A 26,715-nucleotide genomic window follows, 5' to 3' on the forward strand; every position below is an offset into this window, starting at 1 on the left:
TTTCACACAATCTTCTCTCTGGTCCTCATCTGCCTCCCTCTTCCACTCTGAAACACCCTAATGATTACCTTGGGCCCACTTAGATGATCCAGGAAACTCTCCCCATTTTGAGGTCAGCTTATTAGTGAACTTGTACCTGGTAACTTGAATGTTTCCTGTAGAAGGAATCACAACCATCCAGAGGAGGACACGGTGGCGACCAGGAACACACAATGAGTGAGGGCAGTTAGGGCTAGTTTTGCTGTGGGGAATGGCAAAGTGAGCTGTGCAGGGACACAGGAAAGAATGTGGTGTCATTCGGGCCTTAGAAGCCTCCCACCTGGGACTCAGTCAGATGCTTCAGCCCATTCACAGCATCTACTCAGGAATTCCTCTCTGTCTCCTAAGGAAATAAATATAGGCAAAATAAATGCAGATAAACTACATACACAGATATTTGTCAAATAATTTTGTATAATACCCTCAAACTAAAAAGAAGGCAATAGAGAAATGATAAAACATAAATTATGGTGTACCCACATAATGGAGTATTAGCCAGTTATTAAAAATTTATATTTATAAAAACTTTATCACATGGGAAAATACTTGTGTTACAATGTGCTTGAAAAAATCAGGATACAAAATTATGTATTTGTCTTAATCTCAACTATGTAGAAAACATTTGAGTTTCCAGGTCACCTCAAATGCCTTTTCTGTAAAAGAAAAACTGGAAGGAAAAACAATAAAATGGCAATAGTGATTCTTCTGTGGTTGGAATTATTGATCTTTTCTTTTTTCCTTATTTTATGTACTATCCCATTTGTTTTTTTAGAGAATGATTAAATGTTGTAAGGCCCAAGTGAGGCTGGAGACTGTACATTTTTGTGGTTTTGGTCTGCATGGCTCTGTGAATTTCCTTGGCAGCACAGAAGGGCCTGTGTAGGAACAAAGGAGGCCGATGCCGGAGAGGCAGGCCACAGACTGGGAGAAGGTATTTGCGCATTCTCTCTGTGTCCCTCCCTCCCTCTCTCTATGTATGTATGTATCTACACATGCACACACATATGTACACACAGACTTAAATACATAAATATATACAAATATAGATACATTTCCAATAAAGGAATGAAATCTGGAATATATAAAGGGTCCTATCTGGCTGGGTGTGGTGGCTCACACCTGTAATCCTATCACCTATCACTTTGGGAAGCTGAGGTGGGTGGATAACCTGAGGTCAGGAGTTCGAGACCAGCCTGGCCAAATGGCAAAACCCCGTCTCTACTAAAAATATGAAAAATTAGCTGGGCGTGGTGTGGGCACCTATAATCCCAGCTATTTGGGAGGCTGAGGCAGGAGAATCACTTGAACCTGGGGGGTGGAGGTTATAGTGAGCCAAGATCACGCCACTTCACTCCAGCCTGGGCAAAGAGCAAAACTCCATCAAAAAAAAATCCTATCTATCTATCTTTCTTTCTGTCATCTATCTCTATCATCTATCTATCTAAAGAAAAAATAGCCCAATAAAAAGCAAAAGACAAATAGGTACTTCACAAAAGAGGATATCAAAGTAGCCAATGGAAAGATACTCTTCATTAGTTATCAGAGAAATGAAGATTAAAACCACAATAAGACATCACCACAGCACCTACTGAAATGACTAAAATTAAAAAGAATGACAATATCACATATGCAAGGATGTGGAGCATATGAAACTTCTACATAAATGGTAGTAATGTAAACTAGTTCAATCACCCCAGAAAAATGTTTGGCAATACTTACCAAAGCTAAGCATACATATGCCCTGACTTAGAATTCCACACCTGGATAATATTCCGGAAAATTGAGTGCTTGTGCCTACCAAAAACATCTTTAAGAATGTTCATAGCAGATTTATCATAATAGCACAAACCTGGAATCAACTCAAATGCCCAAGATGGTGCCCAAGGTAAATTGGTATATCCATACAAGGGAATACTACACAGTGATAAAAAGGAATGAGCCAATATTCAAAACATGGTTGAATCTCACAGACATAATATTGAATAACAGAAGTCAGATACCAAAGAAGACACACTGTGTCAGTCTACTTATGCCTGTCTATGAGGTTTAACAACAGGCAAAATTAGTCTATGATAATAGAGGTTGGAATAGTGGTTAACCTGGGGTTGCCACGAATTGAAGAAGCACACAAGAAGGCTTCCTGGGTGCTGGAAATGATCTAGATCATGATGTGGATGATGGTGGTAGGGGAATAATCATATGTAAAAGTTCAAGCTACACACTTAAGATGTGTGTCCTTTAGGTCAGACAGACTCAGAAAACAGAAACCAAACCAATCCTTCCCTGCACACAAACAAGATTTACCCAACTGTAAAACAATGCAATTTTATGAAATTTATCAGCCATGATAAATTTCTAATAGAAATATAACCTCCCAGCCTCGGCCAACACTAAGCCAGAGCTATTTAATGTTCACTAAACCTCAGATACCTTCCTACAGATCAGTAAACTGGCCGGATCAGATGTATAGTATTTAAATTAGGAGAAACATTCCAAAAGGGAAAATATAGAAGGCCTTGAACTTGTTCTGACCTAAATCTGCTTGATTTTGATTGATTGATTGATTGATTTTTATTTATTTATTTTTGAGACACAGTCTCACTCTGTCACCCAGGCTGGAGTGCAGTGGCATGATCTTGGCTCATTGCAATCTCCGTCTCCTGGGTTCAAGGAATTCTCCTGCCTCAGCCTCCCTAGTAGCTGGGACTACAGGCTTGCACCACCACGCCTGGCTAATTTTTGTATCTTTAGTAGAGATGGGGTTTCGCCATGTTGGCCAGGCTGTTCTTGAATTCCTGACCTCAGGTGATCCGCCCACCTTGGCCTCCCAAAGAGCCAGGATTACAGGCATGAGCCACCATGCCCGGCCCCACTTGTTTTTTTAGTCTGCCATCTATTTTACAAAGAATTCTGTAACGGGCCGGGCACAGTGGCTTACGCCTGTAATCCCAGCAATTTGGGAGGCCGAGGTGGGTGGATCACCTGAGGTCAGGAGTTTGAGACCAGCCTGGCCAACATGGTGAAACCCCATCTGTATTAAAAATACAAAAATTAGCTGGGTGTGATGGCGCACCCCTGTAATCTCAGCTACTCAGAAGGTTGAGGCAGGAGAATCGCTTGAACCAGGGAGGTGGAGGTTGCAGTGAGCTAAGATCATGCCACTGCACTCCATCCTGGGCAACAGAGTGAGACTCTGTATTAAAAAAAAAAAAAAAAAGCTGTAACAATTTGTGAGAAAACATTCAGAACCACTGAAATAAAGGCGTGATAATAAATGCAGAAACTCACGGCTGTTGGAATTGTCCTGAAGACAGTTAATTGCTGGTTAGAGACAAAATGCACACTGCTGCTTGATTGTGTACACAAAAAATGTACCCACCTGGATGTTGTGGTGACAGATGATACACATAAATGACAGGCAAGAAAGTAGGAAAACTAAAAGAGAGCAAACAGGCCCTCAATGCCTGTCTAAATGTTAACAGAATTTCATAGAATTAGAACAAAGCACCAGCACTAAATGATGTGCATAAGAATCTGTAATCCTCAGACCACATTTGCAAACTCGCGTGAAAAATGGGACTATGATGTACCCCCGTTCCCAGACAAATCTGGAACAGTGAAGCCTAAAACACAGGAAATGCCTAGAAATGCCACGCAGAAGTCAAGAGCTTTGGAGTCATGTATGGAGTTGGACATTTAGTCTCACTGTGACCTTTGGGCACATTCCACAAAAGTTTTGACCTTCATAAAATTCCCTCACAGAAGTTCAAATGGGAATCTGTGAAAGCAAATAATGTAATATCTTTTTTTTTTTTTTTTTTTTTTTGAGAAGAAGTTTCACTCTTATTGCCCAGGCTGGAGTGCAATGGCGCTATCTCGGCTCACTGCAACCTCTGCCTCCCAGGTGCAAGTGATTCTCCTGCCTCAGCCTCGTGAGTAGCTGGGATTACAGGTGCCCACCACCACACTTGGCTAATTTTTGTATATTTAGTAGAGACGGGGTTTCACCATGTTGACCAGGCTGGTCTTGAACTCCTGACCTCAGGTGATCCACCTGCCTCGGCCTCCCAAAGTGCTGGGATTACAGGCATGAGACACTGCGCCTGGCCCTATGTCTTATATATTATAGGCACTAAATGAACAATGGGTGTCATGATCATATTTGCAGATTGGAAAGATCCATCTTTGTGGGTGGTGCTCTTGGAGGAAGTGGGTGCAAGCTAATCTTCCCTAAGATCTAAGCAGCAGGGAGATACTGTCTCGTGTCTAGGATCAAAGATCAGTGTTACTGGTCTGGGGGTGGATATGGGGCATTGAGAGAGTTCATACCCATCATTAACGTTCTCCGAAGAAGAACGCAAAACCATCTGTTCAGAGGAGAACATGGTGCAGACCGGGAACACACAGTATGTGAGAGCAGTTAGGGCTACTTTTGCTGTGGGCAATGGCAAAGTGAGCTGTGCAGGAACAAAGGAAATAATGTGGCGTTTTTCAGGCCTTAGAACCTTAGACGCCTTCCCACGCTGAGACTCAGAGCCTTCAGCTCATTCATAGCCATCAGCTCAGGGATTCCTCTCTGAATATCTCCTAAGGAAATAAATTAAATATAGGCAAAATAAATGCAGACAAATTATGCATACAGATACTTTTTTTTTTTTTTTTGATACGGAGTCTCGCTCTGCCACCCAGGCTGGAGTGCAGTGGCACGATCTTGGCTCACTGCAACCTCCACCTCCTGGGTTCAAGCGATTCTCCTGCCTCAGCCTCCCAAGTAGCTGGGACTACAGGCACGTGCCACCATGCCCGGCTAATTTTTGTATTTTTAGTAGAGATGGGGTTTCACTATGTTGGCCAGGCTGGTCTCAAGCTCCCGACCTCAGGTGATCCGCCTGCCTCAGCCTCCCAAAGTGCTGGGATTACAGGCGTGAGCCGCTGAGTCTGCCGCATACAGATCTTGTTAAAGAATTTTGTAGAACACTCCCAAGTTGAAAACAAGACAATACAGAAATGGTTTAAAATAATAAATCATGATGTATCACATAATGAAATATTAGTTATTAAAAACTTATATTTATAAAAACTACATTATCACAAGGGAAGATACTTGTGTTATAATGTAGCTGAAAAAAACAGGATACAATCTTGTGTATTTGCCTTAATCTCAACTATGTACAAGCCATCTGAGTTTGCAGGCCAGCTTGAATCCCTTTTTTGGAAAAAGAAAAACTGGAAGAAAAACAATAAAATGCCAACAGTGATTACCTCTGCGGTTGGAATTATTGGTGATCTTTCCTTCTTTCTTATTTTATGTACCATCCTGTTTGTTTTTCAGAGAATGTTTAACCCATTTATGCTGGAGGTTGCAATTTTCTTATGTGAAAAATCAGACCTTGGCCATGACCTTCAGCAGGAGGATGTAAATAACTCCCACAAGCTTAGCATTCCAATAATGGAACACTAGGCATTAATGGGCTCAGAGCAGTAAGACCCAAGTGTGGGTGGAGACTGTATTTTTGTGGTTTAGGTCTGCATGGTTCTGTGAATTTCCTTGGCAGCACAAAAGGGCTTGTGTAGGAAGAGAGGAGGCTGGTGTATGGTTGGGGTTTCAACCAGGAAGGTGTTGGCGGGGGGCGGGGGGGGACCAAGGGATGAGGGCACTGGGGGTGCTGCTAAGAGAGCAGTCAAGGGATGACCATGAGGCCCAGGGCTAGGCAGGGTGGAGGCTGGAGAGAGATGACTAGTGAGAAATGAGCAGTTGGAGCAGAAGGTCCTTGGGTGGGGGAGGAGCAGAAGTTTAGGAAACAACGGGATCAAGACTAGGGTGGAAAAAAATTGGGAAGAGAGAGTGGGTGCAGTCTCATGCATTTGAGATACAGCAGTTTCAGGGTCATGATAGGCCATGGTGAAAGTTCATTGATTAATAAATATTGATCCAGCAGCTATTGTAAACCAGCACCGTGCTAGGTGCTAGACACAGATACAGACCCTGCCCTCCTGGAGGTTGTGCTCTGGTGAGGGACTCCAGTATGGAATAAAAAATAAACCACTCCAAAGTGTAATATGTTCTCTAAAGAAGAGGAGTAGGAGGGAAATACAGGTCAGGAAAAAAAGACCAAAGGAAGTATCATTGAAGCTAAGACCTGAAAAATTAGTGGGAGTCAGCCAGGTGAAGGGTGGGGGCAGCTGGGGCTAAGCCCTCAGGGCAGGAAGAAGCTTGGGGTGTTCACAGAACTGGAAGAAAGCCAGTGTGGCTGGAGTGGAGGGAGCAGAGGGTGGTACTGAATCAGGAAGCCCAAGAGATGTGGTCCTCTTAAGGAGTCTGGGTTTCACCCTAACTGCAGGGAAGCCAGGGAAGGGTTTTGAAACAGGGAAAGGACAGGGTCCAATCCCTATTGCTGGAGAAGGATCAGAGGGATGGTGGCTAAGATCTGGGTATTGCTGGACAGCCGCCTGCAGAGAGCCCCTCAGGAGTAGTGTCCCTGTGGCCTCTGGCAGTGAGGCAGCTCAATTCGACCTCTGCCACCACGGCTCACCTGGGCAATGGGCCTGTTGAGATATTGTGTCTTCCTAATTGGTTCCTGGCTGGCCCTTGACTCCAATCCTCTCCCCAGGTAGGGATGTCTGTGCCTATGGGGCCTGTATTTTCTGAACCTAAGTGAAGACAAGCAGATTGAGTGTCTGTGAAGACCCAAAAGCAGAACCCTGGGATGAACACTGTCCTGAAAATTGTCCCTGCTACCATCCTGGGTTAGAAAGCACACTGCCTTTGACTTCACCGTCTTCACCCCATTAATTACCAGCCTCTGGTTTGACTAAGTGAAGATTCAGGACTGATGACTAGCAATGATGATGATGGTGTTGGGAATAACTGAGTGAAGAAGCAAATGTAAATATTTTAAAGTGTAAATATCAAAAGTGTAAATACTCTTGCTTTCTGAGATCCCAAAAGATGCCTTTCTCTTAGTGTGGGAAGGGTTGATATTCCTTTCTTTTCTAAACTAAAAAATATTTTCAGTTTGCAGAGGTAGACATCATTTTCAGAAAGGCAGCTTTGCCCAGCCTTAAGTGCAGATTAGGGGTTCAAACCCTGGCTCTGCCACTTACTATCTGCATGCCCTTGGGCATGGTACTTGCCCTTCTCATGCTGAGTCTCCTCGTCTACCACATGGAGATAATAGCAGCATCTCGGTTGCAAAATCAGGGTAATGGCAGGTCTTAGCTCAGAGGGTCTGCTGGCAGGTGGATAATTTAAATGAGTAACTATTTGTAAATGGCTTAGATCAGTGCCTGGTTATTTGATAAAAGCATGTTCCCAGTGAGGTGCAATATATTTAGAAGTAGCATGGTCTTCTTTCTTTTGGCTTGTCAATGAGGTTCTCCTTCTCTGAAAGGGATGTGTTCAGGGGTAGCTGAGAGACTTTCTGGAGCCTCAAAAAACAACCAACCCCATGCTCTTGGCTTTCTGGTTGTCCATGCAGGCTGCAAGAAACACTATGTGGGGTCTATGTTTCTTTTGCACCTTTGACAAATCCTTACTTGAACGTTTTAGTCTTTTCCTAACCTGGCTTCAAGGCTTGATCCAAAAGGCATTAAGGAGGGGAAGAGCCTCCTTGACTGCCAGCCACTTGGCAGGGCCCTGGGAACCAGAGCTCTCACAGGAAGGTGAAAGTCCCAGGGGTAGGGGAGGGGCACAGTTTCTTTCCACATTTTTAAAGCATGAAGGTGCTTGCTCTACCAGGCTCCAGATAATTTTCCATTTTCCCAACCTATTCACAAAATTCCCCACCAGTTTCTATTTTGAGTGTTGACACCATGTTCTCGGCCTTAACTAATCACCAGGAACCTCGGTTTTTGTCTTCTGAAAACCTCCAGGAACTTCAAAAGCCACCCACAGAATACAAATAAAGCCAGAGGTTTAAGATATTCTGGAAACGAAATTCTTAGGTAGAAAGGCAGTTTATGGAGTCCATAAATATTTAGTAGTTACAGCGGCAAAAACTAACATGATTTTGAAGAGCAAGGAGCAGAGGCTCAAGGTGGGAGAGGAGAGAGGGGAGTATAGTTTTTGCAGTTGTTCAGTTTAGTTTGAGGATTTTGAAAAAAACAAACACACAGACACCCAACAAACTCGTTGTCTCTGATTGTCATGAGTCACCCATTCATTGTGAATGCAGGTTATTAATTTGGGGGGGTTATAAGGCTGAATCACTATTTTTGTTCTTTTCATACAGGGAACTTAAAGCACTTAACCATCAAAAGAGGCTTTTACGTGAATAGCTTGTGCCCAAGGGGTAACATTAAAAATTCAAAAAGGAAACTTCGTTTGATATGCCCAAGTAAATGGGAAACTGTCTTGGGCCTCGTTTCGCTCGATTCTTCTATCTGGGATTTTGAGCCCGTTGAAAGCCACAGGTGGAGAGAGCTCAGCTCCTTCCGGGGTCGAGGCCCTCTCGGCCTCCGACAGCCGAGCAGCTCGGCTTTTCCAGGCCTCCAGTGTGCGCGGCGCTAGCCGTCGGACCCAGCGTCCCGCGGAGTAGCGCGGATTCCGCGTGATCCCCTCCAAACAATGCGGACCTCGCCGCTCATTCTGGCGTCCGGTGACACCCGAGACTCCCCGTCTGACGTTAGTATCATCTCTTCCAGCCTGGGTTGAAGGCGTCCCCTGAGGACTCGTCGCGGCCTGGGCTCCCTGCTGGGACGCGACTCCCTCGCCTCTCGCCTGCCTGGCCCTGGGCGTGCACCGCCGGTGAAGAGGCCGGGACGGGGTCGCCGGGCTGTGCCATCCGCAGACCAAAGCCGCGGCTCGGGCTCCGGAGGAGATTCGCTGGGCGACCACCCAAGGCAGCTCCTTCCGTGCGCGGTCTCCCTAAATGGACCAGCCCTGTCTTTACAAGAAAAAGGATTTTAAAAAAAGAAGAAAGAAAGAAAATAAAGAAAGGCGAGCGCAGCTGAGACGGCATCAGCTGCCTTTCTTCCCACACTCGCCGGTGTCACACCCATGAATCACCTCCAGACGGGGCGGCAGCTTCCCTAATTAGCCTGGAGACGCTCAGGACCCACAGGGTTATAAAACAACAACAATAACAAACTTTTACTTTTATTCAAATGCACACTTCCTTCCCTCGGCGCCCACGCCCGCCGCAGGCCACTGACTTCGAGGGCGGATCCGGAGGTCACCTGGAGTCCCGGGTCCCTCTCACCGACGCGCGCGGGTGCCCTGGGCCAGTCCCGGACTGACTTGCCGCCACCTCCGGGTCTCCGGTGCCCCCCGGCCCTCCCGGAGCCCCGACAGCGCCGCTGCGCGGACAGGCCGAGGCGGGTCGAGAGCGGCGCGGGCTTGGGAGGGAGCGCTGGGCAGCCGGGCCCGCACCCCGATTGCCCTCCCCGCACCCCGATCGCCCTCCCGCCTCCCGCGGGGCGTCCAAGGCCCAGGCCGACGCCTGCACCCCCGCCCCAAGGTCTCGGCCCCACTCCGCCGGGCCAGCTGCGGAGGCGGCGTTGGGAGCTGTGCGCCGCGGGGGAGGTGCGCGCGGCGGCCGGCGAGGGGAGCTGAGCGGCGTCCGCCCCCGCCGAGCCGAGCGGAGCCGAGCGAAGCCGGCGCGCCTGCAGCTGGGAGCTGGGAGCTGGGAGCGCGCCGGGCGCAGGGCCGGGCCGGCCGCGGGAGGGTAGTGTCAGCGCCCGCGTCCAGCTCTTCGGCCGCAGACCCGGGCTGTCTGGAGGCCGCGCGGCCACCTGCTGCGTCGCCCCGGCTTTGGGCTGGGGCCAGACGCGCACCGCGGCGGGAGCAGCCCCGGCTCGCCGCACCCCGCGGAAGGTGCCCTTCTCTGCGCGTCTCGCCGAGCCCGGGCCACGCTCCTGTGCCAGGTACCTCGAGGGGTTTGAAATCGCGTGGCCCAAGGCAGGCGTGGGTCGAAGACGGGGTGGGCGCGGGGGCACCGGGCGGAGGTGGGGCGGGCCGGGGCTAGGGGGTCGAGGGCAGAGGCCGTAAAGCCAGGGGCCCCTCGGACCCGGAGAGGCGCCAGCCCCGCCGCCGAAGCCCTGGGCAGCTCCTGCGGCCGAGGGGGAGCCGGAAGCGCTCGTGCAAGTGCCCAAAGTTTCCCTTTGCTCACTTTGCTGGACCCAACTTTCCACTGTGAGGCAAAACCAGCAGTTTACGCGCCAGGAAAATGAAAGAGGAGGGAGAGAAGGTCCTGCTCGGTTGAAATTGCTAGCATACGAGGTCTTTATGCCCACTGTCTCCACACGCCGTTGCAGAGGAAAGGAGTGGACACATTCACGAACTGCCTTATGCTTTAGATGATGGTTTATTTAACAGGTTTTAGGCTTTGATTACACGCCACCCGGGAGGGATTCTGGAGTTGATCTAAGAAGTGTTCACATTTTTAATCAACATATATTTGTTGAACAGAAGCTTCATCATAGGCAAAGACTTGGTATGAAGTTCACATGTGATCAGAGCATAATAGTCACTTGCTTTTGAAATGCAAGTCAGAAGCAGTGCGGCTGTGTGAATTTGACTCCGTGTAGGTGCAAACCGCCTGCAGGCATCAGGTCCTGTTGACAATTTTGAGCCAGGAAATCCAAGTGGAAGACAGGCAGCTGTGTTACCCTTTTAGAGCCAGCTCACACCTTCCCAAACTGGTCTTAAAGTATCCTACTAGGTTATTGGAGCCTGCAGGCTTCCTTCATTTGCATATACCATAGACTAGAATCTGTGTAGACCCCTGGTATTTTCCCTGGAGCTCGGTCCCACGGGCGCACGCCTGGAATGATGGAGCACTGTGGTCATCCTAAGAACCTATTGAGGTTATAAAATTGTGAGGAGAAAGATATCTAGAGACAGTGTCGTGTGGTGACATCAGTCGTCCCTGCTTTGGAGCTGGTGGAGAAGGTTGAGCTGGGCTGGTTTCTGGGCTCTGCCCCCATGCTGTGCCATCTTGGAGTCTGAGGCAAGAGGAAAAATCAGGAACACTGATCCTGTCTTTATTTAAAAATGTGAGATTTTGTACATTAGGGATTTTTGTATTTGTTTTGATGTTTTAAAATATTGTAATAAGGCATTTATCTGACTGCATTTTTGGTACCCCCTTAAATTTTGTGCCTGTAGTGAGTACCTGACTTGCCTGAGTCTGATTCTGGACCTCCTCCGCGAGTCAAGTTCTTACTCTCTAAGCATCTGTTTCCTCACTTATAAAATAAAGTGTACCATCCATGGATGCTGCGCAGCTCAGCTGCTGCATAGATCCGTCATGTGGGGCTCACTAACGGGTGGCTGTCCTGCTGAGATCACTGCTCTGCTTGGCCCTCTTAGGCTAGTTAAGATGAATCTTGGCTGGGTGCAATGGCTCACACTTGTAATTCCAGCACTTTGGGAGGCCGAGGCAGGTGGATTGCCTGAGGTCAGGAGTTCGTGACCAGTCTGGCCAACGTGGTGAAGCCCTGACTCTACTAAAAATACAAAACAAAAATAGCCAGGTGTGGCACCTGTAATCCCAGCTACTCGGGAGGCCGAGGCAGGGGAATTGCTTGAACCAGGGAGGTAGAGGTTGCAGTGAGCTGAGATGGCACCACTGCACTCCAGCCTGGGCAGCAGAGTGAGACTCAGTCTCAAAAAAAAAAAAAAAAAAAAAAAAAAAGATGAATCTTGACCAATCTCAGTGCACCATTCAGGGAAATGAGAGCAGTGATAGTGCTATGGTTTGAATGTTTGTGTCCCCCCAAAAATTCATATGTGGATTCCTAATCCTCAAGGTGATGGTATTAAGAGATGAGGCCTTTGGGAAGTGATAGGTCATCAATGGGCTTAGTGCCCTTATAAAAGAAGCGCAAGGAGCTTGCTCGTCCCTTCCACCATGTGAGGACACTGTGAGGAGGCGCCTTCTATGAGGAATGGGCCCCCACCAGACACCCAACCTGCCAGTGCCTTGATCTTGGACTTCCAGCCTCCGGAACTGCAAGGAATAAATGTCTGTTGTCTATGAGCTGCCCGGTTTATGGTATTTTGTTATAGCAGCTGAAATGGACTCAGCTGTCCAGCCCTCAGGGATGCTCTTGGTTAAATGAGAGAATAGATGTGAAGGTACCAGGCCTCCAGGAGGGCAGGTTTTCTGTGATGTCCTGGTGAGCCTGGATTTGACTTAGCTACCTTGCAGCCACTGGCTCTTCCCCTGCAGGCTGGCCCCGTGCCTTGTCATGCAGTTGCTTGTTGTGCACATAAATACTGCTTGTGTTGCAGGTGGACTCTCTGGGTGGAAACCTGCCCAGGGTTTATTGTGGAAGGGTGCAAAATTTTGTGTAAGTGAGCTTGATTTTGCTGTCCCTAGTGAAGTCCCTTGGTTCCCTTTTTGGTATACTCAATTCCCAGTGCATGGTTCTGTTTTTCTAGAGCCTAATTCAATGGTATTATTTCAGTCACTATTTAGCTTAAAGGTAGCTTCGTCCCTGGAGGGAGTCAGTCTCTCAGTCTCTCCACGTTACTCCTCGGGGACCCCTTTTCGCTACAAGTCACCCCTGGGCACCAGGAGAGGGTTGTAGTCCCATCAGAGCTTGAGGGGAGTGGCCCTGACTGGTCATCTGGTCCTCTTACGGTGCCCCAGTGAGTCCCTTTCCCCTCCACACGGAGCCTCCGGCTCACATTTCCATCATTGTCCAGCTGGTGTCCCCAGGGTGAGCCACAGCGGGGACCTGGCTCTTCCATTGGCCCAGAGGTCCCCATGCTCTGACGTCTCTTCTGGGCCCCTATTGGGCACCTGGGAGCCCACCCAGGTTGTGGGGAACCATGCTAGGCCTCCATTTCTACTGTTCTGAGCTCGGCCTTCCCTGAGTTCCCACAGGAAGCAGAACAAGAATGTCCCCTCAGCCCCACCCCTGCTCCTCCAGGGGGGGTGCACAGCGGTAGGTGCTCAGTGCCTGGGTTCATGTCCCAGACCCAGAAGGCATTTTTCTATCTGTGGGGCAGGGCTGTTTCTTAGGTTCTGTCTTCTGTCCTCTGCGCATCATGGCTTTGGGGAGAGCTCTAGGCTCCAGCTTCCAGGCTTTGCCCTTGATACATAAAAGGAAGTTTAAAATATCTCTGTATTCACCACTGTCCTGGGTAAAGTGTGCTAGGCCTTTTTATTACCTGAAAAAGACTGGGAGAGCCGTCGGGGCTGCTGGAGACTTCAGTCAGGGCTGGGAGAAGGCAAGGAAGGAGTAGCTGGCAGCGGTGTTGCGGGGATTGAATGGCTTTCTGCGTACACAGCCCGGCCCACTGTCATGGGGATGGGCATCTTCCAAACCACCGTTCCTATTTATGCTGTTGCTGCCTCATCATCAGAGCAACCCCCCATGTGCTTGGCACTCACTACAAGCCGGAAAGGTCCGAGTCATAATTGCTGCTTCTGGTGAATAAGATGAGCCCTTGTCAAGCCTGTACCTGCAAGCCTGAGCCCTGGATTTAGTTCACACTCAGTTCACACTGGATTTGGAAGCGGAGGTAATCAGGGGAAGCTTCTTGGAGGAGGTGGAACTTAAAGTAACAACTTGGCCACATGGATGTGAGATGCAAGAGAACTGCCTTTGAAAGGGAGACAGGCCGGCCCAGCCTGGTGTTCACAGGCCCACCTGTGGCTTGATGCTGGCTGGTGTCCCGCCAATCTCTTCCGTTGTCTAGATACCTGCAAACACCGGTACTGCTGGTGTCACCTGTGGGTAGGACAACACAGACAGCCAGCGTTCAAAATCCTTCTGTTTTCCCCAAACTGAACGGAAATCAGGAGAATTCTCATCAAATAGTGCTCTTTCTAGATCTCTGTGTCTGGAAAATAACTTCAAAACTTTAGGTCAGATTAAGAGTCCTTAAGACACATTTATGATTTTGACAAATTACCTTGAAGATATTTGTATTGCTTTTAAGGGGGTCTAACCCATAATCCTGAGCCAAGTGGATAATGAACTAGAGATGCTGTTTCTGTCGGTGCCCAGTGAATTTAGCAGTGAAATGTTGGGAAATGATAAGACAGGCATGTGATGTAACAGGGCACCTCCTTAGCAGCATCAGCCACCAGCTTTTCCCAGGCTCAGATACCATTCTGGAGGAGACTGCTGGTAGGAAGGATTCTCAGACATTTTTCTTATGATCTGGGTATCTGTGAAAGGAAATTATGGAAGTTCGTTTTGAAAAGTGCAGATGGAAAGGTATTTATTTGCTCAGGCCTTCTCCTGGCTGTGGTGTGTGGGGCTGGTTTTTAACTATGTGTGTAGCTGAAGAACTTCCAGAAATATTTGCCTTAACCTCTGAGGTCCATACACCAGTCTCTCCATGGTTTCTTCCCTCAAATTCTCATGTCTGTGGGAAGCACCAGAACCATTAGCTGCGGGGTGTGCAGTTTCCAAGAAACTACTCTCGGAAACACTGCCCCATGTGTGGGAGGAGAAAATGTCAGAGAGGTTGCCTTCTTTTTAAAGCAGTTGGTCCAGTCAAGGTCAGGGGAGTCAGGCTCTAGTGTCTTTTTTTTTTTTTTTTTTTTTTTGAGATGGAGTCTTGCTCTGTCGCCCAGGCTGGAGTGCAGTGGCGCGATCTCTGCTCACTGCAACCTCTGCCTCCTGGGTTCAAGGGATTCTCTTGCCTCAGCCTCCTGAGTAGCTGGGATTACAGGTGCCTGTCACCACACCTGGCAAATTTTTGTATTTTTAGTAGAGACGAGGTTTCTCCATGTTAGCCAGGCTGGTCTCGATCTCCTGACCTCAAGTGATCCACCCACCATGGCCTCCCGAAGTGCTGGGATTACAGGCGTGAGCCACCATGCCCAGCCCAGGCTCTGGTTTCTGCTGTGCCACTTAGAAGTCCTGCAACCTCAGTCACCCCTTAGATGGGGTGGGGGGGGTGGTAGACACACACACACACACACACACACACACACGAGCATTACATGAGGTGCTGTATGACAAACATAGAAAATGCTCCATAAATTATTTATAGGTATTACTCTCTTATTGTCTTTCTTGTAAGACGGTTAAAGGGCATTTGTTATAACTACCAGTTAGGACCCCCACTAATAATGTTCCCTAAAGCAATAAAGGGTCCTTCCATAACTGAGATCTGATGGCATTTAAGGAAAATGAGCATAACTGCCATACACAGTGCTCCTGAGCACAGCTGCTGGTGGAAGCTGTCATGTGGGGAACAACCTTGACGCAATTTAGAACACACAGGGAGAAGCGAGGGGACGGAAGAGGGGTAGGTGACACAGGACAGGGGTGGGACGGAGATGGGGTAGGTGATATAGGTAGGATAGGGTGGGGTCAGAGATGCAGTAGGGGACACAGGACAGAGGGTAGGGATGGGGATGGAGTAGGAGACACAGGACAGAGGGTGGGGACAGGGATGGGGTAGGGGACACGGTACAGAGGGTGGGGACGGGGATGGGGTAGGGGACACGGTACAGAGGGTGGGGACGGGGATGGGGTAGGGGACACGGTACAGAGGGTGGGGACAGAGATGGGGTAGGGGACACGGTACAGAGGGTGGGGACAGAGATGGGGTAGGTGACACAGGACAGGGGTGGGACGGAGATGGGGTAGGTGATATAGGTAGGATAGGGTGGGGTCAGAGATGCAGTAGGGGACACAGGACAGAGGGTAGGGATGGGGATGGAGTAGGAGACACAGGACAGAGGGTGGGGACAGGGATGGGGTAGGGGACACGGTACAGAGGGTGGGGACGGGGATGGGGTAGGGGACACGGTACAGAGGGTGGGGACGGGGATGGGGTAGGGGACACGGTACAGAGGGTGGGGACAGAGATGGGGTAGGGGACACGGTACAGAGGGTGGGGACAGAGATGGGGTAGGGGACACAGGACAGAGGGTGGGGACGGGGATGGAGTAGGGGACACAGGACAGAGGGTGGGGACGGGGATGGGGTAGGGGACACAGGACAGAGGGTGGGGACGGGGATGGGGTAGGGGACACGGTACAGAGGGTGGGGACGGGGATGGGGTAGGGGACACGGTACAGAGGGTGGGGACGGGGATGGGGTAGGGGACACGGTACAGAGGGTGGGGATGGGGATGGGGTAGGGGACACGGTACAGAGGGTGGGGACAGAGATGTGGTAGCTGGAAAGCATCTGTGTGTCCCGTCTTGCTCTGCAGCATCCGCCTTCCCCACTAATGTGTGAGGAGAAGGACCTGACTTGAAGTGCTTGCATGGGGGCCACGGATGGGAGGTGCCCTGGGCCAAGACATACGCCCCGTCGTGTTGGAGAGACACAGGGATGGTTCTGCCCTGCCACGTCTGGGCTCACTAGTGAGTGTGTTGAACAGCCTTGGATTCAGAGGACCAGCATTGGGTCACCAGTGGGGAAGCAAATTTTGAGGGAATATCAGGTTCCTCTGGGTAACTGGTCCTGTGCATACAAATGTATCGTGGTATCGAGCACCTTTTCCATGTCGAATGTATCATGAGTCTTTGCTGCCCAGCTGCCTTGGGTCCATGTGGCGCTTCATGAATACTAGGTGTCTTAGGGCTCATATCTCCTCCTCTGTTTGATATACACCTGCTCTACTTCCTATTTATCTCTACTTGACATATCCTATGAGATTCACCCATTGCGTTTGTTTTTTTCTTCAGAATTGAATGTTCCCAAACAATTTGACAAATGCCCCTTATCGAAGACACTAAACCCGTCCCTGAGAATGGGTTTTGAGATTGGGCATATTTTTGTGAAGCCATCATCCCATCCAGATGGGGGAACCTGCCGTGCCTGGGGCATTCTGGGACCAGGTGTGGGTCTGTAGAGGTTCGCGAAGCTTTGCTTACACTCACTTCAGGTCCACAGACACTGAACTGTGTGCTCAGGGATGGTTTCTTCCCCTGGCTCCTCAGGCCAGAGACATGACCAGGGAGGCAGCTCACCCGTCCCATTGTAGATGCTGCTTGGAGTCTGGGGCATACTGGGCTGCTCTCTGAGCTCTTGATCTGATTACAACTCTGCGACTACACACAAGGTCTGCACCAGACAGGTAAGGGAGTAGGTGCGGTGGGCACAGGGGCCACACCAGGTCCAAGGACATCGGCCCAGACCGTGGCTCTTGGGTTCTCTCCCTTCTGTGCAGGCGGCATGGGAAATACCGCAAGCACTCTGAAGCCCCATCTCCACTCTTTGCCTGCTTTCTAACCTGGGTTTAACACCTCCCTCCTGGCTCCGGAGTTTCTATGATCTTGCTTTAATACCTTAATTATTGACCTTTGTTCCCCAAGGAGGGGTATTAAGAACTTTTTTGTGGATCTTTTCTGCACGGAAGATTTGTGACTTTGAATCTGCAGCACTAGCTTGGCCAGTGGAGGTGAGGAGGGAGAAGAAATGGGGTGTTTTCAGGGGTCAGACCCACTCCCTTGAAGGTCTGAGTCAAATGGCCACACCTCTCCATGGGGCTGGGTGATTCGGTCTCTGAGCTGTGATCATTTCTACGGGAACCGAATTCCATGTAGTTTTGGATGGTTGCTGGATGTCAGCTACAAGCTCCATTGGAAATCACATTCTGAAATTATCATGTGTTAGTGCTTCCAGTATGTTCTCTGGTTGAAAATGGCATTTTTATAGACAAATACAAGCATTTTGAAGGTTTGAGTCACTCGCTTTGTGAGGCTTGGCCAGTGTTATCTTGTTTTCTTCACAGCCTTTGTGAGCCAAAACAGGTCTTTGAGTTGAGGTGTGCTGGTGCGAGGGGCTTCTCTGGTACCACATTCTAGAACAGAAATGACTGAGTGAATTTTGTGGGCCTGCGTCAGCCTCTCGAGTAGCTGGACCCTCGGTAGGGGAGGAAGCCCTATAGACCGGACATGGCCAGGCCAGCCAGCAGGGAGGGCCCAGCAATTAGCACGAAGAAGGCTGGTCAGCTGTCTGGGGCTCCGAACAGACTAGAGATTTCCCTCACGTCAGTCAGGCTGCTCTTTGGCCACAGTGTTACACGGCTTGAGGCTGGGTGCTGCAGTAACTGTCTCTACCATCAAGCCTGGGGGCGGAACAGGAGCGGATCTCTTAAAACATTTGGGGCAGAGCCTTCCGAACTTCTGTCTGTGCTATACTGACTATACATACATACGTATATGCGCTAACATACATATTTACCCCAAAGAGGTAATGTCTGTGTTGTTTTGTGAGCTGCCTTATTTTTTTTAATTTTTTTTAATTTTTTTTTTTTTGAGAGTCTTGCCTTGTCTCCCAGGCTGGAATGCAGTGGCGCCATTTCTGATCACTGCAACCTCCACCTCCCGGGTTCAAGAGATTCTTCTGCGTCAGCCTCTCGAGTAGCTGGGATTACAGGCACGCACCACCATGACTGGCTAATTTTTTTTTTGTATTTTTAGCAGAGACAGGGTTTCACCATGTTGGCCAGGCTGGTCTTGAACTCCTGACCTCAAGTGATCCACCTGTCTCAGCCTCTCAAAGTGCTGGGATTACAGGCATGAGCCACCGCACCTGGCCATGAGCTACCTTTTCAAAATGAATGGTACAAGTTGAGCCTCTTTTCCACACTACTAGATTATTAGATATTCTTCGTTTGCATCCATTCTCAGGGCTGCAAGAAATTCCATTGTAGGGATAGGTTCCAGTCCGCGAGCCTTCTCTGGGATGGATGTTTAATTAAGTCATTTTCAACCATTTGCCAGTTAGTTAACATGACAATAGACATCCTTGTCCATTTGTCATTTAAAATTGTGATGTTTTGTGCATCATGGGTTTTTGTATTTTTTGCGCTTTTGTCTGATCAGTGCCTTTGCGTACCGTCTCCTAAGTAGATTTCCTGTGTATATACCAGACTCCTTCTTTGATATGTCCTGCCTGAAATAATTTTTTCACACCAAGTTTTTTTTTTTTTTTTTCCCAAGAGATGAGTCTTTACCAAGATTTCCTGAATCTTGGTTGGCAGCATCTGTGTTACTCAGAATTCACTCTCATTCGCTGAGGCAGAAGAGGATTTAGTGCAGGGAATTCAGGACCCACAGAATTGTTGCAAGCTTGGGCCTTGGCCGCATGCGCTGGAACCACCGCAGAGTGACGCTGCAGAGCTGGCCCGCCGGTAACTGCTGCCTCCAGCATGGCCACGGAGTCATTGGTGGCTCCAGGCCACACACCTCCCACCGTCCACCCGCACCAGGGAGAGTCCCACCGGCTGCTCTGCATTAGTGGAGCCGTGGAGGAAGCTCTGTGACCTCCATCTCCGTCCACAGGGGAAACCAGATACGTCCATAGTGGGGCCTCTTGACGTAAGCCCTGAAGCCTCCCTCCCTGCTGTCTCCTGGAAGTCAGATTGGACACTTCCCAGCCTGACTTTCAAAGCAGGTGGAGAAATGAGGGGAAGCCACACGCAAATAGTTCCTGCAGATTTACCTTGCATACAAACCAAGTACTTAGAAACGAATCCCTGGAGACCCGCCCTAGCTGAGAGGGTGGGTGGGTTGCGAGGGGCTGTCTGGTGAGTCTATCTGGACATTGGAGAATCTTCGCTCTCTGCCCCTTTCCCGGCCGTGTTGAGTCAATGCCGAGCAACGCTTCGCTGCAGGCGTGGGAAGGAGGCAGGAATTAACCCACTGCTAAGTTAATAGCCAATGTTTTTTCATGAGTCATAATTGATTCGCATTCAGTTTATGAACAACATTTCTCTTTGCCTCTTCAAACAGGCCTTTGTGCATACTTACTGTGAATTCAGGTGTCTGTAGAGTTCCAAGCTGCCCCTCTGAGTGGATCATTGTATTTTCTGTGTTCAGAGAGAACATTGCTGAGGAAGGGTTCCAGGAGACACATTGTCTTTAGCAACCCCAAGTGCAGCTGTGGGCCTGCGAGCGTTGGAGACCATGGGGGCAGCTACTTGCTTCATGGTGCACGCTCTTGGGAGCCGGCAGTAAATGTCACCCCTTCAGAGATGGACTGTTCAAAATGGCCTGGTGCTCCCCACCCTGCAAGCTCCCAAGAGGATGGTGGGAAGGGATAGAAAGAAGGCGCCCAGCCCCCTCTAAGTTGAGGTGGAGTGGACAGCCTTCCCCATTCTAATCCTGGGAGGGTACAGTGGCTTATGCTTCTAGCCCATCCAGGAATTAGGCCTGTCCGGGGAACCCATATTTTCTTTAAAAAGAGAAAATCATACTGATTTCACATGTACCAAATGAGTCACCTTAGGTTTCTATGGCACCTTCCCTTTGTGAATTAAAAATAGGATATGATTTATATGTAACAGCTGGTTTTCTTCAATTTTGAGGGGTAAGTGTTGATTGTGCATTATGAAGTAAATTGTAATAATTATTTTACCAGCTACAGCGGTTTTTCTTTCAATTCTTCTAATCATATAAAATGAGATCTTAAAAATTGTAAAAAAAATAGTTATTTTTTGTAGCATATAAATACTGGATAATCCAGGCTGCCTAATGCATAACCTCTCCCTCCTGCCCACCCCATATTGTGATTTAAAATAATTAATAAAGTGTGTGTGTGTGCATGTGTGTGCATGTGTGTGCACACGCATGTGTGTGTTTAGAAGAGAAGTCCATTCCAGCTCAGAGATTTGGTGCTGTATTCCACCTGTCGAGCATCGCTCCCCGCCTTTTGGGTAACTTCACCTTTTTCATCTTATTTAATCCTTGTAGTCACCCTGTGTATTTTATAAGTAAGAAGACCCAGGCTTAGCAAAGTGAAGTCACTTTGGCAGGATTGCATAGCTGGTGAGTGAGAGCTGTGAGCCCACCTTTATCCCACTTCCCTCACGAGGTGCACTCCCCGTGTATGCAGCGTTTGTTCCTCTGGGTGAACCCTGATGCCTTTGCCCCTCTGCCTGTGCGTGCTGTGTGGTTGTCGGTTTCAGTACTGTTGTGGCTATTCAGCTGACACACAGGGGCTGCCATGATTGCTTCACCTCTCACTGTTTTTATCCCCACTTTACAGAAGAGCAAACTGAGGCACAGACAAGTTATGCAGGGATTTGAACCCAGGGTCCTTTCCTTGTCACCTTGTTTTTAACCTGTCTCAAGCCGAGAACTTGGAAACAGTGTCAGGAAGTGTCCTGGTAACCCACCCAGGGTTTCACTTAATGCAAGTGAACACTCTTGGGCAAGTTCCTCCCCCCAAGTGTGCACAGGGCCTGGGGTTGAGCCTAGGCGAGGGAGGGGCCCTTCATTCCCTGGTCAGCTCCTTCCTCCTCCTTGAAGTCCCACCTGGGACTGGACCCTGGCTGGAGTCCAGCCAAGAGCCCCTTCCTTCCCTCTTCCTTCCCTCCTGCCTCTCCCCAGCCCCTACTGGCAGCAGCTTCCACAGGAGAGAAGGGGAAGGAAAGGGACAGGCTGAGAGCTGGGTCATCCTGGTCCACACCCTGGTGGGGCCCCGTGCTATTTAGGTGGCCTCAGGTGCAGCCTTGGGGTGACCTTCCTCCTCTGCACTCTGCGAGGTTGTGGCACCTGCCTCCTAGGGCTGTAGGGAGAAGGAAAGGCAAGCATTTGTGTGGAAATGGCAGATATGTTGTAACTGATGTCCAAGAAAGTTGGAAACAACATTTTTATTATAATGAGACCTCATTCAGCACCCCCTTTTTGGGGGGCTAAGGTATTCCTGGTTAAAATGGAATAAGATCTGCTGGGTGGAGGTGCTGGACAGGGCCCCTAGGTCGTGGGAGGTGGAGGAGTAGGAGGAAGGAGGTGGGCCATGCCTGGGGGTGCCATGCCCTGGGGGGGCCCCTTAGGGGAGGCATGTTTTGTGGGGCATACCTTGCTGGGCCCAGCGTGAGCACATAATTAGCCCTGGCTGTTAAGTCCTTCTTCACCTTCTGAAGGAGTAAAGGTCAACTGGCTCCTGTCTGTGAGAATAAAAGCTGAGCAGAGGGAGATGGGAATGTCTCTGAGGTTGGCTGAGCATGAGCTGTATTCCATGCACTGTTAGGTACTTAAGGGATATATTATAGCCTCATGTATTACTCCACCAATTAAAAGCAGAAATGATTATCTTTGTTTTGAGGTGAAGAAACTGAAGTTCAGGGAGGTGAAAGTGGCTTGCTTGTCCCCAGCCCAGGAGACCAAGGTGGGGCAGAGAGGGAGGTGGTCGCTGAAGCCCCTGACAGGGTGGGCTGGGGTCCCGAGCTGGCAGCTCCAGCCCAGGGTCTGCCAGGAGGATCCTGACTTGCACTTGGTCAGTGGTCACGTGGCACCAGAGTGGCTGCTTCTGAGTCTTCTGGCTCCTGGGGTGAACCTGAGTGAACTGTTCGCCATGTGCCAGCATAATTAACTGAAGGAGCAGAGACTTCCCAAACATCATCTGTTCTTGTTTCTCCCCAATTCCTAAATAAACACTTCTGTTGTAATAGCATGTTAATACTACAACAGTTCTTTGCTCTTCTGATGGACACGTGGTCTTTTGTACAAACTTGTGTCTTAAGCTCTTCACTGTCAACTGAAGTGGAATATTCCCATCAAATTCCCTCCAAGGATCAATATCCAGGATGGCCTGCCATGGTGTTTGCTTTTGTGAAGGCTGGAAATTCTGCCCTAAAGCCAGACTTCCCAGTTTTTCTGAGTATGAAGTTCCCTTTGTAATATTGAACAATTTGAGAAACCTTTCATATGACAGTAACTATGTTTTCACAATTCATCAGTAGGAAAAATGCATATCAGCAAAAAGACAGACACTGTGAATTTTGAGACTTGTCTAGGTGTCATATTTTATTAATCACCTCAACATCTGACACATATTGAGAAATAATAGCCTGTATAAATATGTGACCTAGTATTGATTTCATTTCTAGATAGTGCATGTACATCAGGGATTCACATATAAAGAAATAAGGATCTGTGTTTGGATAATTAATATTTGTAGCCTCTCAAAGAAGTGGGTATGACAGGCTCTCCTTTTGCAATTTGCTTTTTCTTCCTGGGTACTTTGCTTGCAATTTGAGTAGGTTCCGTTAGGGGGTGCCCTGGGACCACAGCGCTTCTGCAATTGATGAGGCTTTCACTCCAGCTACAAGACAAAGTACCATTTTCCCCATGAATTTTTAAAAATAATATGAATTAGCAGAATATAGCCTAAAAGAGGTAACCAAACATGATCACAATTTTCTTTTCTTTTTTTTTTTTTTTTGAGACAGAGTCTTGCTCTGTCACCCAGGCTGGAGTGCAGTGGCATGATCTCGGCTCACTGCAACTTCCGCCTCCTGGGTTCAAGTGATTCTCCTGTCTCAGCCTCCCAAGTAGCTGGGACTACAGGCGCACACTGCCACACCTGGCTAATTTTTTGTATTTTAGTAGAGACGAGATTTCACTGTGTTGCCCAGGCTGGTCTCGAACTCCTGAGCTCAGGCAATCTGCCCACCTCGGCCTCCCAAAGTGCTAGGATTACAGGCATAAGCCACCACTCCTGGCCTATAAATTTAAAAGATGTAGTAGGCTCAGATAACTAAACTCTCTTAGTGAATTGCTGCTCAGTTTTATCGAATTCTGTATTTCATTTCTTTTTAGCTTCCAGGCATTAAAAGTAACCCTAAGCATCGGCTAGCCTGGTAGAGCTTTCAGCATTAGAAATATACAAGTTGTTTTGTCTGCTCAGGGATCATGAGACATCCCAGACCCCTCTATCCTCCCTGGCCCCTCACAAGAAGCTCTCGGACCCTTGCAGGCATGTCCTTCCCTCCGTGGCCCTGTCTTGCAGGGGACCTTGGCCTAGGCTCCCCTGTGAGGGAGAGCTAGGTGTCAAGCTAATTGGAGCTGCATGGCATCATAGGCAGCTTGTGCTTGAGCTGGTCTTCCCTGGGGAGTATTCTGGGCATCCTGCACTGCTCATGGCAGGTCCAGGCCAGCTGGCCCACTGGGCACAGGGGGCACAGTGCCAAGAGCCCATTGTAGTTTGAGAGGCTTGTGAAAGTGTTTTAATTTCTTTTCTTTCTTTTTTCTTTTTCTTTTTTTTTTTTTTTTTTTTTGAGACGGAGTCTTGCTCTGTTGCCAGGTTGGGGTGCAGTGGCGGGATCTCGGATCACTGCAACCTCTGCCTCCTGGGTTCAAGCGATTCCCCTGCCTCAGCCTCCTGAGTAGCTGGGACTACAGGCGTGCACCACCACGCCCGGTGCATGGGTGTATTTTGTATTTTAGTAGAGACGGGGCTTCACCATGTTGGTCAGGCTGGTCTCGAACTCTTGACCTCATGATCCACCTGCCTCAGCCTCCCAAAGTGCTGGGATCACAGGCGTGAGCCACCGTGCTCGGCTATTTTAATTTCTTTAATTGGAAGATAAACACTGAGCTGTGATGCCTTCTTCAAAAAGAAAAGAAAAGAAAGAAATCAAAAAAGAAGAAAAACACGAACTTTAGGTCAAATAAAATGTTTTAATATATACTATTAATATATTCACCTTTGTACTGACACAATCAGAAAATATGCTTTTGTAATTGTTTTTTTAAGTGGAGCAAGGGGCACAGGAGGGTGAGTGTGCATGGGGCCCAAGAAAGTAATAATGTTGCCCTGGGTGGGAGTGGGACTCAGGGTCTCCATGACCTGGGGCAGAGTCACAGAGGCGGGAATGACTCCTTACAGGAGGGGCTGGCCGGTGGCTTGGCGTAGCTGTGCACGGGTGCAGGAGGAGCTGCAGGAGCACAGAGAGACCCCACCTCAGACAGAGCCTGTTTCTGTGAGTCAAGCAGCCCTGGCTTCTGAGCACGTCTCAGAATCAAGTGCTCAGGGGCCTCAGCCTTAGGGATTACCAAGAGATGGATATGTGGGAATTTCAGGAACTTTGGAGTTTTAGCTAAGCTAGAAAAGGATGGATTTCTCAAATGTAGGGGAGTGGGGTTGGTCCTAGGCCCAGCCTGGTCACTCGGGGATGAGACTTACATTTTTGACTGTGTATCTTTATCTGTAAATGGGGGCAAGAATTCACCCACGTTCTCTGAGGGAACACCATAATACATGTCAAGAGCCTTCCAAGCCCAAGGCCTGCCTCTGGGCACTGCCCAATGTTGGTTTCCTCCTTTGCCTGTCTGCATTGTATTACTCAAGGAAGGCCAGGGAGATGGAGGTGCGCTCACCTGGGCCGCAGATTGGCCCAGTATCGGCACCACTTGTGGCTGCCCTGCCGCGCCCTGCCAGACTGACTCAGGAGGGCTGGGTGGGACCTTCTGGGGCTTAACAAGCTTTGCAGGTGAATCTGCTCTGTGACTGGGGCTGAGAACTTAGCCTTTGCCTGAGCACGTCTGGGCCATAGTCAGGCAGACTTGATTTCCAAGACGGGGCTCCCACCTTCCCAAGGGAGAGAGGATCGGCTCCTGTCTTGTTGGAAAGGTTCTGGGACCTTGTTGAGAAGGTTCTGAGAGTGCAGGCTGAGCAGGGCTGGCATGCACCCTCATCCACTCTGCAGAAGCATAAATGCTTCTTTGTCCTCAGCCTCATGTCTTCCTGGAGTACTTCTTTTTGGCTCAGGGAGTGAGCAGGGAGGAACAGGTTCTCCACTCCTGAGGTTTCTTTGATCCAGTTTGTCAACGCGCATTTGCTGCAGCTGTGGGCACAGCACTGGCTTTGAGGCAGGATGACTTAGGGTGGGGTGTGCTTTCACACTTGACAGGGGACACAGACACGTGGGTGATTCTTATCACAAAGTAGATTAAAATAAGTGCTACTGTGCAAGATGGACTTCCAGTGGGGATTCATGAATTTGGGTTGGGGAGGTAGCGTTGGAGTGGATCTAGAGGAGTGAGACCCGTTTCCACAGGCAGGCAAGTATGGGGAGGCTTTTCCAGCTGGGAGAGGGGTCCGGTGTGCATAAGTGTGCCGTGTCTGATGGGACTGGATGGGTGCTGGAGGGCTGGAGGGGACAGAGGAGTTTCAAAGTAAGCTGCAGCCAGACTGGGGAGGTCCTGTGTCCCGCAGGAAAGTGCTGGCACCCCTTGGTGGTGACAGCCCTGGGTGCCTGTGGGATGACCACTCAGTGAAGGCTTTGGAACCAGCTGTGCCCCATTTGTGAAAGCTGCAGAGACAGTGCCTACGCATGCGAAGTATGCACAGTGTAGTCCTCTGCCTGCAAGAAGGTCAGCAGATGTGACAGGTGGGCAGTTCTACTCATGATAGAATCAAAGATGGAATACCCAGGAACCATACTCATGGGAAGTGTGTACAATCCGGATAATGAAATTGTACCAGGGACACAAAAGAGCCATTGTACAGGTAGAGATGTTCAGCGTGTTCCAGCAGTGGGGGATCAATATCTTACATATTTCAGTTGTTTCCAGATTAACTTATGGATTTAATGCAACCCCTAGCCAGAATCTGGGTGGATAACTTACCAGATATTAAAACATATTAAAAAACGTATTGTAGGCCAGGCACAGTGGCTCACACCTGTAGTCCCAACAATTTGGGAGGCTGAGGCAGGAGGATCGCTTGAGGCCAGGAGTTCAAGACGAACCTGAGCAACAGAGAGAGACCCCATCTCTACAAAACCTTTTAAAAATTACCCAGATGTGGTGGTGCATACCTGCAGTCCCAACTACTCAGAAGGCTGATGTGGGAAGATTGCTTAAGGCCAGGACTTCAAGGCTGCAGTGAGCTGTGATCACACCACTGCACTCCAGCCTGGGCAACAGAGTGAGACCCTGTTTCAGAAAAATTTGTAAATTTATAATAATTTAAACAGTTTGGTATTGTGATGGAAATAGACAACATGCCCATGGAA

At 49.0% G+C, this 26,715-nt stretch overlaps 1 protein-coding gene across 5 annotated transcripts in view; it reads left to right on the top strand.

The window, feature by feature from the left end:
- Positions 1 to 9,610: 9,610 nt before the first annotated feature.
- The window catches only part of CRACDL (CRACD like), a 144,043-nt gene continuing 126,938 nt past the window's right edge, over positions 9,611 to 26,715 (top strand). For 3 of the 5 annotated variants that reach the window (XM_009442951.4, XM_009442952.4, XM_009442955.4), the window contains exon 1: positions 9,611 to 9,903. The gene's annotated coding sequence lies outside the window, so the exon portion shown is untranslated. The remainder of the gene's footprint in view (positions 9,904 to 26,715) is intronic. The other 2 variants (XM_515643.6, XM_063789513.1) reach the window with 2 other exon arrangements.

The sequence above is a fragment of the Pan troglodytes genome, chromosome 12 (genome assembly GCF_028858775.2).
Source record: "Pan troglodytes isolate AG18354 chromosome 12, NHGRI_mPanTro3-v2.0_pri, whole genome shotgun sequence".
Taxonomy (NCBI): Eukaryota; Metazoa; Chordata; class Mammalia; order Primates; family Hominidae; genus Pan; species Pan troglodytes.